General features: G+C 43.0%; 1 protein-coding gene across 6 annotated transcripts in view; it reads right to left on the reverse strand.

Annotated features, from left to right (window-relative positions):
• LOC137139274 (extracellular sulfatase Sulf-2-like) overlaps positions 1-19,712 on the reverse strand; it is a 67,669-nt gene that overhangs the window by 39,992 nt on the left and 7,965 nt on the right. For 5 of the 6 annotated variants that reach the window (XR_010916291.1, XM_067526293.1, XM_067526292.1 and 2 more), the window contains exons 2-3: positions 16,492-16,528; positions 8,496-8,553 (exon numbers count right to left, since the gene is read on the reverse strand). The gene's annotated coding sequence lies outside the window, so the exon portion shown is untranslated. The remainder of the gene's footprint in view (positions 1-8,495; positions 8,554-16,491; positions 16,529-19,712) is intronic. The other variant, XM_067526289.1, reaches the window with a different exon arrangement.

Here is a 19,712-nt window from a genome sequence, read left to right on the forward strand (position 1 = left end):
ACCTGAACCAGCTCTTAGTTGTGATGCTATAGGTTTAGACTGTTGCCCCCCCATTTGTATAGTCTGGACTTTGTTGTGAATCAGTGCTATATAAATAAAGTTGAATTGAACTGATTGGACATAAATAACACATTTAAGTACATTTAGTGTTTCTGTGGAGAGAACATGCAAACCCCACGTGCCAACCACTCAGTGTAAAGACTGTAAATTAAAAACCTGAGTCAAGTTGTAAATCCCAGTGACCCAACAGACACAAGCATCAGCTAAACACATTTACACACCAATTCCTCTCTCTCTCTCTCTCTCTCTCTCTCCCCTTCCAGTGCCTCGTTTCACCTCTCGTCACATTTTGAGTGATGCCTCGCTGCCTGTATCACCAGCTGGATGTGATAGAGAAGGTGGAAGAGGAAACCGAACATGGTGTATTTACTGCAACACTGGCATCACAGAAACTACAAGCGGAGTCTGTGCTTTGTGCTTTAGATGGTGCTGATACTCTGACAGACGATAAAAGAGGATGTTTGATTTTGTTTTATACAATGTTGCCCATAAAGTTAGAACATTTTTTAAAAATCATATCATGAAATTATAGTAACGATGTGTGTGACTTCTCTAAGCATTATTCATCAAACATATCACAGTGAAAATTAAATCACAATTAGCCTACAAAAAAATGAAAAATGTGTCTGAAAACTAAATTATTCCAACTTTATGGGCAACAGTGTATTTGTAGTAGAACATTATAATACAGGACAGAATCAACAGGGTATGAGGGGCAATAATTTGGTGGCATACAGAGGTATTTAGCATTTTAAGCAAAATGCACTTGGACATTTAGGTTTGTAAGGTTTGTACAGCCTCCTCATCTCATTTCAAATTTAAAATGCACATTCAGCCTGTAGAAATGTTCTTTCTTCAAAGTAACAAAAATAGACAAATAGCCGATTAAAAAGTAAACTGTAAAAAGTAGTTGTTACAACCTGTAATTAAATGCGTGTTTCCTGGAAAAAATACAAATTTACTGATTTAAATACATTTTTTTATTTAAAAACGTACTTTCGTGAGTTGTGTTGAAACAATAATGTTGGTAATTATTTTTGTGTTATGTAAACACAGATTTCCACAATAGCTGATGTAAATTGTAATGTAACTTGTGGTAACTTAATAAAATGGACATTTGCACTTTCGTTCAGTGTTCAGTGCAGAACTTTGTTCCTGTGTCCATGGCATAAGAATAATTGGCTTTATAAAGAAATTCTATTATTTCCATGTTATATGGCCCATAGATGACAACAATGGCTAATAAACTTGATGGACTCTTGTCCTACTACACGTAGTGATGGATGTATTTAGCCTATAAACTGACCATCCTTGCTCTAGAGAAGCTTTTGATTTGTGCAGAGGGGGAGGAAAGTGTGTCAGGGGGCACATTTGTTTATAATGCCAGTAACTAAGGTCACGGTAAATTAAAATGCACTTATTCCCTCTACACAGTTTGTCACATTAATTTTCAGACTGTTAAAGTAACCTAATCAACATTTGCGATAAAAGAACATTTGTACAAGCTGAATGTGCATTAAATATACATGTGTTGAATAAATTCTTCATTTCAGATACAACTGTCTGAAAAGATGCAGTGTGATTCAGAGAAAGAAACACGTCTGTGGTCCAGCAAAACGATAAAGAGCAGCAGAGGCAGAAAGACACGAACACACACAGGAGCACGAATGAAAAGGTACAAAGGAAAAGCATTTTGTTCAAAGGAGAAGAGGCTGATAGACACAGAGAGGAGAGGAGCTAACAAAGAGGCAAAGATGCCGATGAGTTATCTGACTAATGAACTGCTCTTATCTCCCAGCAGCCCTGCAGATGGAGGCAGTGACAGATAGACTGATAGACGGCCTTTTGTCCTCGGGTGAGACGCGGCGTCGTCCTTTCCAAAAGAGACCGACTGATGAAATAAATGATAAATAAAATGCTAATGAAACAACTCGCACGCATCTGAGCAAGTAAAGCTCGGACTGTGTGTCTGCGGTTTGAAGGAAAAACGGATTAAAAACGTGAAGAACAAACAACTTTCACTGTGATTTGTTGTTTTGAAGAAAACAAGCGACTTTTAAAAAATGAATCAAACTGTATTTTTCACACCTTCTCTGGAGTTTGTCTGAATCCTAGTGAATAATATGAGTTTTTACATGATGGGCGACAGTTTAGATGTGAATCCCTTAAACTTTATTGAAGCACAGTGCACGTGATGTGTGTAACAATCAAGCTCTGCTACAGGATTAGTTTTGGTTTTTCTGCGCTGATCAGTTGACACAAACACAAACCAAAAAAAATCATCTCTGCTCAACTTTGCACAGCAAATATTGGAACTTGGAAAGATTTGGTTTGACGCTTATTTATGGAATTTAAAATGGTTAAACAGAATTTACCAGCAGTGTCTGAGTCACTGCCCCCGGACGGACACACAGACCCAGCAATAACACAGACAACTTACAAAAGCTGTTAAAACACACAGCAGTAGATCTACTGTTTGGCTTGTCTCAACTTTTCTCTCACTTCGCTCCGAATCTGCATTTCCTTGTTTCAGGAAGCTCAACTGAGCATTTGCAAGATTTCTTAAAAAGGGCAAACTGAAGCTGCTCCAGATCCTCACACTGTCACACTGAAGTGCTGCATAAGACGTCTGTGAGGACACTTCAGCTCATCTTCAAACCTTCAAAGGCCTGTTTGTGGGTCAGAACCTGGAGTCAGGGTCCAGGTTAGAATCAGATTAAGGTCAGAACTGAGGTTTGGGCCTCAGTCGTGATTGTTTTGGTTTAGGGGGAGAGAAGTAGGCAGTGGATGGGGGCACTGAGTGTGTGTGTGTGTGGGGGTCTTTGTGAGTGTCTGTGTGTCTGTCTGTGTGCGTGCGTGTGTGTAGGTGAGTTATGTTGGCAGGCTGCCTGGAGGTAATTACTGCCTCCATTAGAAAGATGTGAACATGTTCAACACTAACCTCTGACACACACACACACACAAACACACCCACCCACACACACACACACACACACACACACACACACACAAACACACACTCTTAACATAGGGACTCAGAGAAATCACTTTTCTCTGATAATCAGGAAACAGTGTTTACCTGCACTTAAGAAACCTGGTCAGTGTAAATCCACGTGTACATGCAGCACACTGACCTGATTTCTCCTCCACCTCTGACTTATTCTGGAAGCCTGACTCACAGATTTAAACTTTGTGTGCGTGTGTGTTCTTGTTGCAGCAGTGCTTCAGTGTGTGGGTAAAACTTATTGGCCTTTGACCTTTTCATACTTTAGATACCTCACAGAGTGAGACATAACCAGGTGCAACAACAGGTCGTCCTGTCAAATAGGCTCAATCAAGATGATGAAACTGTAAATGTTTTATACTTGTTACTAGGCTGCAGTCACCTGTCTGTCCGTCCATGTGTCCCATTCTTGTGAACCGACTTTGAAACATCCACATTTAACTCAATGCATAAACGGATTCAGTACTGCTAGTTAAAGGTCAAAGGTCACTTTGACCACACATTGTAGTAATGGCTTTAGCGAATTGGACAGACATTGCACAGACGTACATCTGGACTCATGGATGAACTGACGAGGAGGAGGAGTCAGGACAGCTGGTCAGCAGAGACTAACAACCGTGAGGTGTCTCATACTAGTTATTTAAAAAAAACGCTGTTTCTGCAATTTGAAAACAAATGTTTGTTTAAACCCGTGAGTTTGTCAGTGAAGCTGCAGAGCAGCCGACAGGCGTCGTCAGTCAGAGAGAGCATCACTTCAAACACTGAGTGGGAACCAGTTGAAGGCGGACTGCAGTCCTGGAGCTGCATCGGCATCCAGACTACAGTGAGTCAAACAGAGAACTTTTAGTCTTTTTCCTGCATCAATTAACCAGCTGTTTGTTAGCACAGAGAGAAGCTTTTCCTCTGTCAGCTCACGTTTCCACACCTTCTCTCCATCCAGTCTTTTCAAAGCAGTGCAGTCGATTTAGAAATGAATTTGTTGTGCAGTGAAGAGACGAGAAAAATCAGCTTCACTGTTCTGTATTCTATACAGTTAGTGCTGCACTGATTTGGCTGATCGGGTCCTCACAGTGTGTGTGTGTGTGTGTGTGTGTGTGTGTGTTTTTGTGTGTGTGTGTGTGAGTGAGCAAGGTCCTTTCAGTCAAACAACAAAAGACCTTTCAGATTCAAATCCAGTCCAACGACTCCGATGATGGAGAGAGTTTAGAAAAAAAAACGTCAAACACAAAATGGGAATCAGAAGAAAGAGAGACAGAGAGACCAACTGGCTGACAGAACACCTCCTTTTGACTGCTGTCGTCATGGTAACCGTGCCTGATGCTGATTATTATGGGCTGCTCTGAAATGTGGACTAATGGAAAAAAAGGAGCAGCAGCAGACACGAAGACACCATCCATCCATCCACCAGCTCTGGTCTGACAGGGGCTCTGTGATGTCCTCAGAGGAATCACAGCAAATTAAAGCAGCTCTTCGCTTCACGTGTTTCGTGCTCTGCTCCTTCAGTCCTCCACCAGACCAGGGGCCAGAGGCTTGAAACTCCGGGCAGATTCATGACCAAAACTCTGCCTGCACTCTCACTCTTTTCTTCACTCACACAAACACCTGGTTCTGTTTTTATGAATCTCAGTTGTTGGGTGAATGGGTACAAATACACCACCACGGTGACGTCTAAAGGTCGGCACCCAACGAGCAACCGTACGTCCCATTATGAATGTGATTCAGTCAGGATGTTTGCTTTGACCTAGTTTGTCCTGGTCAGTGCCAATCTGACGACTAAAGACTCAAGTCTTTATTCTTAAACCTGACTAGTATCAACAACAGATGACATCACAAGTGTTAAATAAAGTTATTTTCCCTTCATTTCCCTCTTTGGCTCTATAGTCCACTCGTCCCCACCTTTACATCTTTATGTTCTTTTACGCACAAATTGTTAAGTTAAAAAGTCAAAGTTCTCAGCTGCCGCCATATTTGTTTGGCAACATGCAAGAATTTTCAGTTGCTGCAGGATCTTGGGGGTGTGTCTATCTCCAGAACGTCATTAGGTTTATTTAGTTTCCACAGACTGTCAAAGAATAGAAATCTGTGACAGTCCCCAGCTTTAGTCCTTTTATCAAACATAAGGATGAGCAACGACAAAGTACATCAGAATTTACAATAGCAAGAAAAGATAATTCACAAACGAATTCTTTAAAATCAAGAATCATCCCACATTTTCAGCAGGAAAACTCTGTTCCAAATCTGGACCAAAAAAAAAAAAAAAGCCTGACTCTTGAAAAAAATCCCACTGTAACCTGATCTAGATCTCATGTGCCATCTTGGAGAGTGTGACCTTGTTTTACCAACTCAGAGATCAGCTCGTTAAAAAAGACTTAGCTTCAGTCCTGTAAGACAAAATGCTGTGTCCTTTGTAAGTGATGAAGGATAAACTCTCGTCGTCCAACTGTGCAGTAATGTGTTAGAAGTTTATGTGAAGACTACACAAAGCAGAAGGTTTGTAAATGAGTCACCTTGAGATGATGACTTCTCTGCAAAAGCCTATCCAGAAAACACAATGATACACAGAGTTTCCAGCGCTGATATCAGCGCTTGATAGATCTGAAAACTGTGAAGCTCCACTTGGGAAGTGAGGATGTAGGTTTAATGATGAGTCGTGAGGTGGTGAAATGCCTCCTATATCACCGTCCTCAGAAATAACCACAAAACTCAACCAGCTGAAATCATCACATCAAGCTTCCGGCAGAAAAACAGCAAAATCAATGTAACAACAATACGAGGCGGCAGCATGTTCACCTGGATATAATATCTCTGACAAACATTACATTGTGAGCCAGTTCTGTGCAGATCAGCAGTCGGTGTGTTTATATGGACTAAAGTAACCAGGTTACAGTTGGCTTTCTCAGGAAAGTGTCATGTAAACAGGAAGGGGATGGGGAAACCTGGTTTCCCCCCAGGTAGATGTCTGTTCCTAAATGTCTTTCTCCTACTGAGCATGTGCAGGACAAAAGGCTGCAGACAGGAACAAGCAGCTGAGAGAAAGAATGAATGAAAGCAGAGATCATTAACGAGGTGATGCTGCAAACACAAAGTGCCTTTAGGATCTAAATGAGCCACTTTCCCCCACGGATTTTTTAAATTCAGACAGTTCCTGTTGTGTGTGTCTCCCATTTTTTCCCCTTTCTCTCGCCCTTTGCTGTTAGTCGAGGAGAATTCAGGTCACTCTGATTTCCAGGAAGCAGGTTTCTGTGCATGTAAACGCAGTCAGTGATGGGGGCACAGTGAAACCTGGGTTTGTCACTGTCCTGAACCTGATTGACGTCATGTAGGGAACAGTAACAGTTGTTCTCCACCACACTGAAGATCTCAGGGATCAGCAGACACTTTCTCTTGTTTTATTTCAGATTTAGATTTTTTTTTTTAGAGATTTCACTGTAAAGTCAATTCTGTGAAGATCTGTGATACATTCATGTTATATCACTGTTAGTTCACACACTGTAGACAAACTAGTTCTGGCCTAGTTTTGAAGTTTTAACATAGAAACATTTGGTGAGGCAGATAAAACATCTGCACATCTAAACATTTGACAGATCAGTGATAAAAAATTCATGTCTTTTTTTTCTCTTCATGTGTGTTTTGGCCGAAATTTGTGAGATGTTTTATAAAGATTTACGCCTTCAGGAACCACAGTGGGGGAAGCTGAGAGCCCAGATCATCGATCAGCTGCCGTCATGCTGAGGTATATTTGTTGATGAGGCAGTAAATCCTGCAGGCTGGTTGTAAACAGAACGCAGAGCGGTGTGACTGTGGATCTGATGGATCCTCCGCTGAGTCCTGCTCCAAAAGCAAAATAAAAAAGTGATTGTTGTAATCTGCTGTGATAGTGTCAGAGAAAAACAAACCAAACTGTGTTTCTGATGGAAACGACTGTCCAAACACGTCAGAGCTCGGTGTGCGTTTCACGGCATCAGGACTAAAACCATCACAAGTGCTCTGTTGTTTTTACAAATTGGACGTGCTGATTGGTCTGAAAGCTTCTCCACCCACCACAGAACCGCACGGAGGCAGATGGGGAAGCTGTCGGCTTCTCTGCTTTTAGGGGGTGAGAGGAAAGTGACACAAAGATCCAAGTTACAGATGGAGGGAAGTAAATGATAACTGCATTTGTCGTGCTGTCGTCCAACCTGCGGCGAGGAAGAGTTTGGTTTCTCCTCTTCATCACTGAACCACAGCAGGCTGAACCCATCGGTTCCATTTCATATCCCTACATCTCCGGTTTGTACAAAGTGCACATGATTCAGAGCAAGTGCTAAACATAGACTCACAACAATTAAGAGGAGATGAAATGCAGAGATGAATAATGTTCTCCAAGTCAGTGGAAGACAGACTGAGTGGAGGAAATCGTCTCTACCGGTGAAAACAATCCTGAATAATGAATGAATGGAACAGAACTTTCTTTTCTGTACTTTTCAATTTCTGAGCAAACTAAAAAATCGAGCTACTGTTGATACCACAACCCATAAAACGTAATAATCACTGCAAATTATTACGTGTTTTCTGTCAGGAAAACACAGTTAAGTTGAGTCAGTATTAAACTTCTGACAGTCATTGTTGGGGCCACAACACAAAGAGACTATGACATTGGAGTCCCCCTCCCCCACACCGCAGTCAAGAGGTTTCCACAATGCAACTGTTCTTTTATTAGAGAGTGACGTATTATGTGAGAACCTTCTAAGTTCCTCAGCACAGCCTCATCGGCTCTGACAGCTTTTAATTCCAAGTGTGCATGAAGATTTGAAATGCAGATTTCAGCATTGGTCGATGTAAAGGAGAGAAGAGGAGGAAGGGGAGAGTTTCCAACTTGTGCAGTGACTGAACCACTGAGGCGCTTTAGAAACAAGATCCACTGAGAGAGAGGGAGAGAGTAATGGCACAATACAGCCAACTGGGACCCTGGCATCATTTAGCTGTGTGTGTGTGTGTGTGTGTGTGTGTGTGTGTGTGTGTACCTCCTGCAGTCAGCCTCACTGCCAGCAGCAGGCTGAACTAATCAGTTAGCGGGTTAGCAGCAGCGCTGCTTGACCCTTTGACCTCTGGCTGCTCTAACAGACACATTAAACATGAACACAGCAGAACCTGCAGAGCAACCAGAGACATGGAAACACACACACACACACACTCACACACACACAGAGCTGCTGCACAACAGATTATCTCAGCAGTGTAAAAGCTTTTTCCACACACACCAACCTTAAAAAGCAACCATGGATACAGATGATAAACATACACACTTGGATGATTTGTGTGTGTGTGTGTGTTTTAAGATGGATGTTGTATCTAACCAGCTGAAGCAGCCTGACTGCAGGAGGCAAAACCAAAGTATTCATCACACCCACACACAGATTAATTACTAATGGGTCCTGTGTGTGTGTGTTACCTTGTGCAGGCGCTCTAGTGTGTAGCCAGTGTTTGACAATGTTCCTCTCAGCAGGAGCCTGAAACAAACACACATATATTAGGTTAAAACCCACAAACACAACACAGACACATCACTGGAGTGAAATCCTCCCATCAGCCCCTACAGGCTCCCACACTCCACAGGAGCCAGTAATCGTGGAACTGAACGTGTAATCGTCCACTTTGACTGTTTCCAAAGTGAAGCATTAGCTCTACAAAATGCCACAGTGAGTTCTACTGCTGGATTTCCTGAGCAGATGTACGGTGCTACATGTTTTTCCAACATTAGCATCTGTTTTGGCCAGAACATTAGAACCACGTCTTCTTCTAATGCACTGTAGTACGACTCCACTTCCCACTTTGACCTCAGTAAGAAACACATAGAATTATCAATTACACAGGTGGTCATAATGTTATGGCTGATCGATGTATGTTTACATGGAGAATCCCATTCACACCAGGAAGATTCAGACCACTCACACGTCCACCAAGGAGGCAACAAACCCAACAAAACATAAAGACCCCGCCCTTAGGGGACAGAGGGCAAAGATTACGTCCTAATGACTCCGCCCTGTTCTCACCTCCTCTTTATTCCACCCGCCCTTCGGTATCACTACTGGACGCCATGGTAACAACTCTATATTCCAAGTAAAACTGCATTATGGTTAAGGTAAATAACTCGAGGTTAGTGTTATGCTGAGAGGAAACAACAGCTAGATTTAGGCACAACAACTTCAGGGTATAAGGTTACGTTACCAGTAATGACATAAAAGCACAACGCTACAAACAATGACTACAGTAACTCCCTGCACCACCTTGGGCTACAATCATCATCAAACCGCACAGTCTCACATTACAGTCAAACCCTGGTCTGCTGTGTCCTGTCGTACCGTCCACCCCTCTGCGAAACCTTTTCACTTTATATTCACCATCATTATTGAAGCGTCAGGGTGCTTCAGCATGTAACATGGGAGGGACCGAACAGAGCGGTGCTTTTTGATGCCTTGGGAATGAGAACAGGTTGTCAGGCCGGGTGGGAAATAAAGGACCACCATGAAGGATATACTGGACACCAATGCTGCTCAGATGAGACCAGTTGACTGGACTCAACCTTCGGTTAACCAAAACTGGCCGACCCACAGCCTTCACTGACACAGTCCTTAAAATGAAAAGAAAAAGCCCCCAAATCTAGAATATGTAGTTTTTTTTTTGTATCATAATGTGGAGCCTCATGAAAACAAAGATTGAAAGAGCAGAAAAATGCCTGAGGTCTCGGCAGATTTAAGACCACGTGATAGTTTTGAACACACATAACAATGTTTTGCCTGATATTTCTGCCTCACGTTCCCTTACAACAACCTCCAGGGTTTCAGAGAGCGACTGCCGTCCTCTCAGAGGAGAGAGATCTTCTCCAACCACAACTAAGGAATCAGTACAAGCAGTCAGGCTCTGAACCTGTAAATCACTCTGACACTTGGAGCATGTCTCACTTTGTTTTCCCAAAATATCGCGTCGTTTGTCTGATGGCGTTTCCCCTCACAGATACAGTAAATCTTTGTGGATACACAGCACTTGTCAGGATGGCGTTTCCTCTTGTTTGAAGTCAGTGAACTGTGATCACTGTGCAGCCTGAGGCGTCCCAGTGTTTCCATGTCACACAAACCAAAACAGACTCATTAGAGCTCAGCTGGGAACAAACCTGTCCAGGGTTTTACATTTCCTGCAGATGCTTTTAATCCAGTGTGAAATGACACATTTGGTTTTTTGCAGATTTCATTAAACTTGCTGCAGGAAGAAATGACTTTTAACTTTGTTGATGCTTATCCTCTGCAGAGTTATGACGAAGCAAATTAACTCGTATTTTGCAGCCAGTTTATGAAGCAAACGTATTAGCAGTTACAGTGGGTTTCATCAGAGACTTCTGAGGAGGAGAATTTCTGTTTGTAGAATATTAAAAAAAACACAAACTCATTGAAAAGAACTTTGTACAAACAAGAAACGAAGAAACTGTCTGAATGTCCAAGACAACAGCCCTACAGTAATGTGTCTTTATGGAAACATGAAAAATACTATCCAAGCATAAACTCACTCACATAATACATAGCCATCTTTTGCCTCCTTAATAAGACTAAAATCCATTTTACAGCAGGAGGCTGTAGCTTAGTTGGTAAGGCATTTGACCATGGACCACAGGGTCAGATGTTCAATCCCCGCTCCCGGCTACATGTGGAAGTGTCCTTGGGCAAGACACTGAACCCCAAGTTGCTCCCAGTGGGTCAGGTGAGCACCTTGCATCAGTGTGTGAATGAGTGAATGGGAATCAACATTGTAAAGCGCTTTGGATAAAAGCGCTATATAAGCGACTATTTACCAATTTTGAAATTTCAATGCTGTCTGACAAAAAAATTTCTCAGACAGGGTTCAACAGTCCTGGTCACCAGTCCTGGTCACCAGACCTGGTTTTGATGTGAGCAGTACTGTGTCTAGTCTTCCTGTCGCGTAATCCTCCCTGTCTGTATGAGTCAAATCTGCAGGATCGGCACAGACTCCACTCAGCCATCCTGCACATTTCGTGTGTGTGTGCAGTAAAACCTGAGTTCCCCAGGATTTAGGAGTTCGATGGAAAGTCCCTCTCTGCTCCTGAGAGCCAGAGGGAAGATTTAGTTTGTCCTCCACAGAGCAGGGGACATTTGTCTTGTTTATTTATTTATTTGTTCTTCACTCACAAATAGCTGAAGGCTCCACGAACCAGCAGTCATCAGTTACCCTCAGTCTCAGTGCTGCCTCCTCCTCCTCCTTTTCAATCTCACCCGTCCTCCACCTACACCTGGTAGCCCGCTGACCAGTCACTGCACAAGAGAGCTGTGTGTGTGTGTGTGTGTGTGTGTGTGTGTGTGTCACTGTCAGTCCCTCAGGTGATTTTCAGCTGTTTCACTCTGAGCAGCAGGAGCAGCTGCCTTCACCTCTCGCAGTTTTTTGTTGTTTTCAAGCCACCAGCCAACACAGGGACGCACACAGACAGACAACTATTCACACTCACACCAAGTCACCTAACATGCTTGTGTTTGGACTGTGGGAGGAAACCGGTGTACCCGGAGGAAATGGAGGCGGTTTGGGATTCGAACCGGGGACCTTCTAGCTGTGAGGCGACAGCACTAACCCTATAGATTCATTCCATTTCGAGTGTGACTATGTCTATTTCAGTAAAACAAGGACATGGCGATGGACCACAGGAAATGTAAAGGACAATAAGACGCTTTCCTCTGTCCTCCTGCCGCCATCTTTGATGTTGTGAAGAAAAATTAAATCATCACAACTCGTAAACCGACTCCAGGGATATTTTTCAAGAAACAAACACCAGGAACTGCAGTCAGAGTTTTCTGGAGACATCAGCGACTTGAATACAAGTCGAGGTGAAGGAAAACAAGACATGGGACAGTATTGTGTTTGACACAGATGTCCTCTGAATGTGTAATCTGGACAATTTGAGCCTCATACGTCTTCGGACGTTTAAATGGGACTGATCCTCTGAAGACCAGAAAAACCTGATTGAGTCTTAACACTTTTTGGACGTAGGACGACATGAACTGGCACGATCTCTGAGACCCAGTTGAAAAATGTTTACGACCTTTATCAAGTTCAGCACTAATTCACACACGGACGCACACGTCCACGTGCATGTTTTGCTCCTACAGGTCTGTGTCCGGCCTTCGTGTCTCATTCGCAAATCCCGTGTGCAGGCACATGTTCCCCTACATCACAGCAACTTTGGACCAAAGCAACAGCGAGAAGAAGAAGAACAGTGTCAAAGATGCTTCGATAAACCGAAAATAACCTGCAGTTACGGTTGTGGTTCATTTCGGCGCAGACTGTCCACACGGACTGGAGACAAACATCAGCAGAAGGTCTTTTTTTGACCCTGATGGTGGACACACGGCTGCAGGAAATATTTGGTCTAAAACCAGCTGTTTGTGAGCTGTGGGACATCATGTGATCTCCCCCCTTCTGCCTCCGATCCTCATTCTCGCTCTCTCCATCCACAGCCTCTTTACTTCTTCCATTACAGAAGGACACACACACACTTTCCTGCTGAACTGAGCCTAATTAATTTATTACGAGCTGTAAACAAAACACATTCAAACTCCGAGCGACACAGGTCGATCAAAACAGGAGAGAACAAAAATACATCACACACTGTACACAGCACCACCTCCTCCTCTTCCTCCTCCCTCTGTCTCCTCTTCATCCCCCCTCTCCATTCCTGCAGGCAGTTCATCCATCCTGCCCACTCAGAGACAGAAATAGACTGATGGAGAGCAGGAGAGCTCTGCTGGGAGATGACCACTGGACACACACATGATGCACACACACACACACACACACACAGACCTATATGCTCCTATAAACTCACTCCCACTGTATATAAGCTGCTGCTGTTTCTTTCTTCCCATGAGCCTCCCCTCACAGCCAGTTTCACTGATTTATGCTTCAACTCTCTTTAATATTTATATGCTGCTGTTTCTTTACACCCCGAGCTTCCACTTTAAGTGAGCCAAGCTTCTAACCTTGATGAAGGCAGGATTTACTGCATGACCCCTGTATTGGACTGCATCACATTTAGCCTGCTCACACACTGGGCATGTGGCACATAACTGTTATTTTGATTTCATCTAAGTCGCTGATTTTGATGAAGCTGTTGTTCTTTAGAATACGAGGAACCTTAGTTTTTCCTTTTATTCTTCTTGTTGCATTTGCTTCTTCTGCAACACTTTATCAGCGAATGGAAAATTAGCACGAAAAGATTAAATGTGCATTTGTTTCCATTTACATTCAAGTTCTTTTTGACACTTGAACGTTGAAATGTGTGAACTGTGTGATCACTGTTGGCAGCGTGTGAGCAGTTTTACAATAATGAGTGTTTGACAGTGACAACAGCTCCAGTTTTCAAACCAAAAGAAAACCAGACCATGTTAAACCCTGTTGCATAAAAAAAATAAATAAATAATAATAATAATGTTTCTCTGTTATTATGCCTGTAGGCCACATGGCATCATAGAGGTACTGAATGTACGGCAGCTGGGATGTGCCAACTCAAAACCAACAACAAAAAACCAACAACGGCTTTTTTGGAAACGTGGCCATCTTCCCTTCCTTTGAATCTAGAATATGACAGCTTCATTTCTCAGTTAAATTACAAAAAATATGACTTTTGCACAATACTCAGGTTTCATTGATTCTCCAGGTAAATTAACTTCAGTGTTGTTGATGGTTTCTGTTTTCCATCTCCTACCATCCACCCACTGATTTCTGCCTCCACTTCATTACAATAAAGAGGAATGGAATTCAGTTTGTGGTTCTCATATTACTGAAAAGTGATATTTAAATTAAAAAAAAAACTGCTCCAGCTACTCTGGAGTATCAGCTGATCAGTTTCAGTGAAACTATGATGACAAAGGAGGAGGATTTGGAGAGAAACGTTGTAGCTTGAAGTCGCTCACAGTTCAGGCTGTGGATAACATTTGAATTTTGCAAATTATTTCCTGTGAGATATGAATTGAAATAGCTGCCACGTGGTTTTCGGCTGTGACTTTACGACTGACTAAATCCACCACCACACTGAGACCGAGTGTACAGGAAGCCTTCAGTGTGAAACACGTTACATGTTTTTTTGAGGCGACTGCAGTAAAACGACATGAAAACCTACATATCTGCATCTTCAAAACACTTTTAAAAAATTGAACGACAACCTGAAACTATCTAAAGGGCAGGAAATGGCAAAAAACTTCCAAATACAGACACTAAAGGCCCAAAAAGGACACAAAACTTCCAAATATGAAAACAAAACAACTGAAAACATAATTTTACAAAAATAAAACTTTACATAAAATCGCAACAAAAACAAACAAAGCATCTAAAACAAAATAAAATGCAGATAAAATACAGACCCAAATTTACAGAAAATGATCCTAAACAAAACAAAACCAATAACTAAAAACAGGCTCTCAACTTTCCAAACTGGACATCACAGGACTCAAACATACAAAAAGATGAAAAACAGACAAAACCTTTAAAGATAAGTGTCAAATCGTCCCAAACAGACTCAGAATGACAGAAAACTAAACAAAACAGTCACATTTTCTCATAATGTGTCCCTGGATAAACAAGTGGGTCACAGAAGAGTCCACTCTGTTCTGAGCTGAGCTTAAAAACTTTTTTTGTCCATCAGACTGAGACGGGTTCTGTCTAAAGACGACTTTTAAATCCACGCACTTTGCAGATACACAATGTTAATTAACTCAGGTTCAGTTTAATCACAAGCTCTTCAACACGTTGCTTAAAAGAAAAGCGTCGACACAAACACCAAAAACGTTTAAATTGTTGGTGAAACTCCTCTGTGAAGTCAAAGGTCAGAAATAAAAAAAACTCAGTACAAAATCAAGCAGCCAAGGGAGCAGCTGATCAATGAGCCGGTTCATCAAACATTCAGTCACCCGTCCCACTGTAAAGTGTCCAAGACGTGTCCAACGCCTCCTGAGTTTTCTCTCCCATCTCCCTGTCTGTCCATGCTCAGTGATCAGAAACATGTGTGGAAACAACACACACACACACACACACACACACACACACACTTGGAGGAATGTGGAGGAGTACAGGTCAACTGGAGCTGAACCAGAATCATCTGCATCAAGGCTGCAGAGTTCACACTGAAACATTCCTGCACTGCTTCACCTCCACTCGTCTCCACCAACACCCACAGCCGTTGTTTCTGCCTCCTACTCTCTGTTCTGGTCATTGCTGAGGTGCTTCTGCTGACCCCTGAACCACTAGACTGCACAAAAAGCTCTTCATTAAAGTCCATTTAAACTCCGGGAGCAGCAAGTGACCCATTTCAGCACTGGTGCTGCAGAGGCTGCAGGACCCTGAGCACCAACATGCAGCCGCTCTGGGTTTCATTTCATTTCGTTTAATAAATGCAGCTTTAGTGGAGACTGGTTCGCAGAGAACCAGGGGAAGACGCCATAAGTCACTGGATTTGTTCAGTGCCTGCAGTAGGTCTGCTGTGGTGCTGATTTATGGCGAGATGTACAGACAACAATACAACCAGCACCGAATCAGCCGATGTTCTAAGACGCACGAACAGTGTCAAACCTGAAAAATCGGACTCACTGGTTCGGGTCCAAACTGTGTGTGAGGATTGTTTATCATTTGTTTTATGAACGCATGGACCAATAAGAAGCTTGAGGAGGGAGGAGGGACTTCAGCTCACACATTTGGAAGTGATGACATCACATGGGTGAGTGTGTTGTATGTGAAGTGATGATGCGAGTGTTCAGATGTATCAGGCTCTGTGTGTGTGTGTGTGTGTATTGTTTGGGTTCAACGTGCATCATTAATCAGGAATGTGAGAATATGAGGCTCCTGTTTCCTGTAACAATCCTCCTGCAGCACAACACCTCTGACCAAATTAAATCTGTCATAAGTTCTTCATCGCCTTGTTATTGGGGGAGAAAACACTTTTCTTGTGATTCAACCTATGAACTCTGAGGAGCTTTTATTTTTCTTTTATTATGTCAACATATGTCAAGATTTTTTTTTTTTAATTGTTCTTTCAGCTTATCCCGTGAGTTCAAGGTCACCACAGCGGATTATTGTCATTGCCAGTTTTTTTTGCGCCGGACGCTGTTCTTGACGCAACCCTCCCAAATTTCTACCGGGTTTGGACCTGCACTGCACAGCTGGGGAGGGGAGTGGGCTGTTAGGGGTTCAGTTTCTTGCCCAGAGACACTTTGACATATAGCCAGCACTGGGGATCGAACCACTGACCCTGTGGTCCGGGGACAACTGCCTTTATCAACTGAGCTACAGAATAATGACTTCATATTCAGTTATGACGTGTGCTGTCACAAACATGGGAAAACCTGTAAAACCTATTGAGTGTTGATGTGTGGATCAGCTACACAAAGAGAGACCTTTACCTGGAGCTGTACGTTGAATCTCTTGCTGCGTTCAGTCCTGCAGAGACAAACAGAGACAGAGGACATGTTTAGAGACACGGTAGCAGCACCTTTACTTACACTTTCCCCCCCGACATCCACACAAAGAGACACGAGGGTTTTTGTTGGGAAGTTATCAAGCAACAATGTTGAAGCTTCAGCTTCCACAGTAAATTCTTTCAGATGACCCACCACCCCATCCTATCACACACACTAACACACTAACACACACACACGGAGTACAGCTCACACAGCCTGGTCAGTGATTCCTGTCACGTCCAAATCCCTCCAGTGAGAAGGAGCACGGAGATGATTTAGAGGAGGAGGAGGTGAGTGAGTGAAGGAATATTTACCATCTGTAATCAAAAGAACTCCATGTTGAACCCGAGCCCCCCCCCCCTATTCTCTCAGTCCTCTCTTTTTCTCTCTTCAATTTCCTTCCCTCTGTTACAAAGCATGACCAGCATACTGATGGTGGGATTACACACACACACACACACACACACACACACACACAATCTAGTGAGAGAAGTAATGACTTTCTGGCTTCTCTCTCAATTCAATCCTAGCTGCCAATTCCCACTGTGTGTGTGTGTGTGTGTGTGTGTGTGTGTGTGTGTGTGTGTGTGTGTGTGTGAAAGAAACTGAAAGAGCAAGAGACATGAGGGAGGTGATACAACATCTCCAATTAGCTGGGCTGGTGCTCTGTGTGGTGTTTGTTGGTGTGTGTGTGTGTGTGTGTGTGTGTGTTGATGGGATAATAAGACCACACAGTAGAGGTCTGCAGACAGGCCAGAAACCTGGCCCTGAATGTCATCTCCAGGCCAGAGTGGACTGGAAAAAGAGGGACAACCTCTTCTTTGACTTGTTAAGAACATTTTCTTTGCCCCAAATTGACGACAACAGCGATTTCAAACAGTTCAAAACACTGGAAGCTGTTGAGTTGTGGGGTTTTCAGCCCATTGAAATCAGCTGGGATTATGATAAAAGATCCCTTATCATGTTTTTGTGTATTTAATCAGTTTTTCAGCTCCACCAACACAAATAGATCCAAACTGTAGCTGACGTGACAGGAACAACAGGAACAACAGGCAGATTCGTGCTCACAGTGACCTGATATTCAGATTAATGGACATTAACCCGTTTGCTCCCCTTTATGGTGCAAACCAGAGAAAAAGTGTGTGTTGAGACGCTTGACATTGGCCAGATTGATGGAGATCTTACTACCATCGAGGAAATTAGTATTAACTCATTGCCACAGAATCTCTTTTCTGCTTTTTGCAGATGATGTGGTTCTGTTGGCTTCATCAGACCATGAGCTTCAGCACCAAGATGGTTTGCAGCAGTGAGAAGCGGCTGCCAACGCGGGTCAGCACCTCCACGTCTGAGGCCACGGTTCTCTCCCAGAAGAGTGTGACTGCCCCTTTCGTGTTGGGAATGAGTCACTGAATCCAAGTGAAGGAGTTTAAGTATCTTGGGGTCTTGTCCACGAGGGAGGGTGAAATGTGTTCAGTGTGTGTGTGTGTGTGTGCGGATTGGTGCTGCGTCAGCAGTAATGCGAACGTTATACTGAACCAATGGGTTGAGGGAGCTAAGTCGCAAAGCGAAGCTCGTAATTCACCAATCAATCTATCTTCCCACTCTCACCTACGGTCTGAGGTTTGGGTTACGATCGAAAGAATACTAACCAGAGAACAAGTGGATAAAAGTTTCCTGGGAAATGTGGCTGCTAAACACCGTTTTGACACGTCCACATTTCTCAGCCGGAAGCCTCCGACAACAGGCTGCTTAACAATTGTTACAGAGGAACATTTGCTGAATCTAAAAGCTTTTGTAGCATATCTGCATGTACAAATGTGTCCTTTCACTCGTTTCCAACAGATCCAAAACTTAATACGCGAGAAGAACAAGCACGTTTTAAGGTTCAAAAAGGTAGAACGTACGTTTACAGTCAGCACTTCACTCTGGATCATAATTAAAGCAGCACTCGACTCGATTCGAACAACTTTGTGGCAACACACAAAGTGGAGAAAAGGGCAAAAATGTAGCTTTGGAGGAAACTGAACTTTACCATGAAGGTAAAAAAGTGCTGTGAAAACAAACTGAAACTGAGGACATTTAGTGATTAAATGGTTTATAATTAATGATATATTATATAGCGCTAAACTCACAGCGTACAATGGTCACTTTATTAGGTACACCTGTACAATGTGATCCAATCCACCACAGCATCATTCATTTTATTCTATCACATCGGGCAATTGCAACAGTTAAGAATCATGTGACCCACTGTTGGTTTTAAACTCCCCCCCCTCGCATTTCTTTGACCCATTTGGCTCAGCTCTAAACTACCTGCTCAACCTCAGCTCCAGGTCTGATTCTCACCCATTGTGTGGACAATTTGTCCCTCTGTCTGCTGCAGAGTGTGAATAAATTGCTCTGTGATGCTGCAGCACACACTCGGGCTTTTAAACTGCTCGGTCGCTTGTGTTTCTAACCTGTCTGGCCGGATTTGGTCTGTTGTCTTTCAAAAGTTCAACTTCAGAAAGAAAAACAGTGAATCGATAATTAAAGGAAGGGTTCAGGGTTGTTGAAGCTGGTCCTGTAGCAATATTGGCATCCTAATATGAACACGGCAGCATTTCTTACTGCATCTCCTCTATAAATAAGCTGATACGAGACTTAATGCACAATCGTCGTTTTTGAGCTCGACACTGTGCATCTCTTTACACTGACATGGTGAACAAGGGGATGCAAACCTCACAATGTACATTCAGCTCATGTTCTTTCATGATCAGGAGCCAAAACACTCGGAATGGAGAAAAACTGTTACCTTATAGTAAAACAACAGTTGACGGAATGTGCATTAAATTCTTTGATTTGCCATTTTTGTTTCTCCTCATCTGGATAAAAACCCTCTTTCCTGCTAAGTGTGGTGTAGAACACTTCGTACCCGTCGCCGTTGTTGTTGCCTGGCTCTTTCCTTTAACTTTTAAACAGCTACTTTCTTAGTCTGTGCTTTAGAGACTCTTTGATTTGTGTGCATCATCCAGACTCCATTGGATTCTTCCTGCCAAATAAGAATGTGGTTTGTATTTATCCATGAAACTAATTTCCCCTGGCGAGATCCTGAACGGACCAGGGAGCAGGTGTAGAAATATCTGCTGCCTGTACTTTTTCTAAAGCAAACAAAGGGCCACAGC

This window comes from Channa argus, chromosome 13, assembly GCF_033026475.1.
Source record: "Channa argus isolate prfri chromosome 13, Channa argus male v1.0, whole genome shotgun sequence".
NCBI lineage: Eukaryota > Metazoa > Chordata > Actinopteri > Anabantiformes > Channidae > Channa > Channa argus.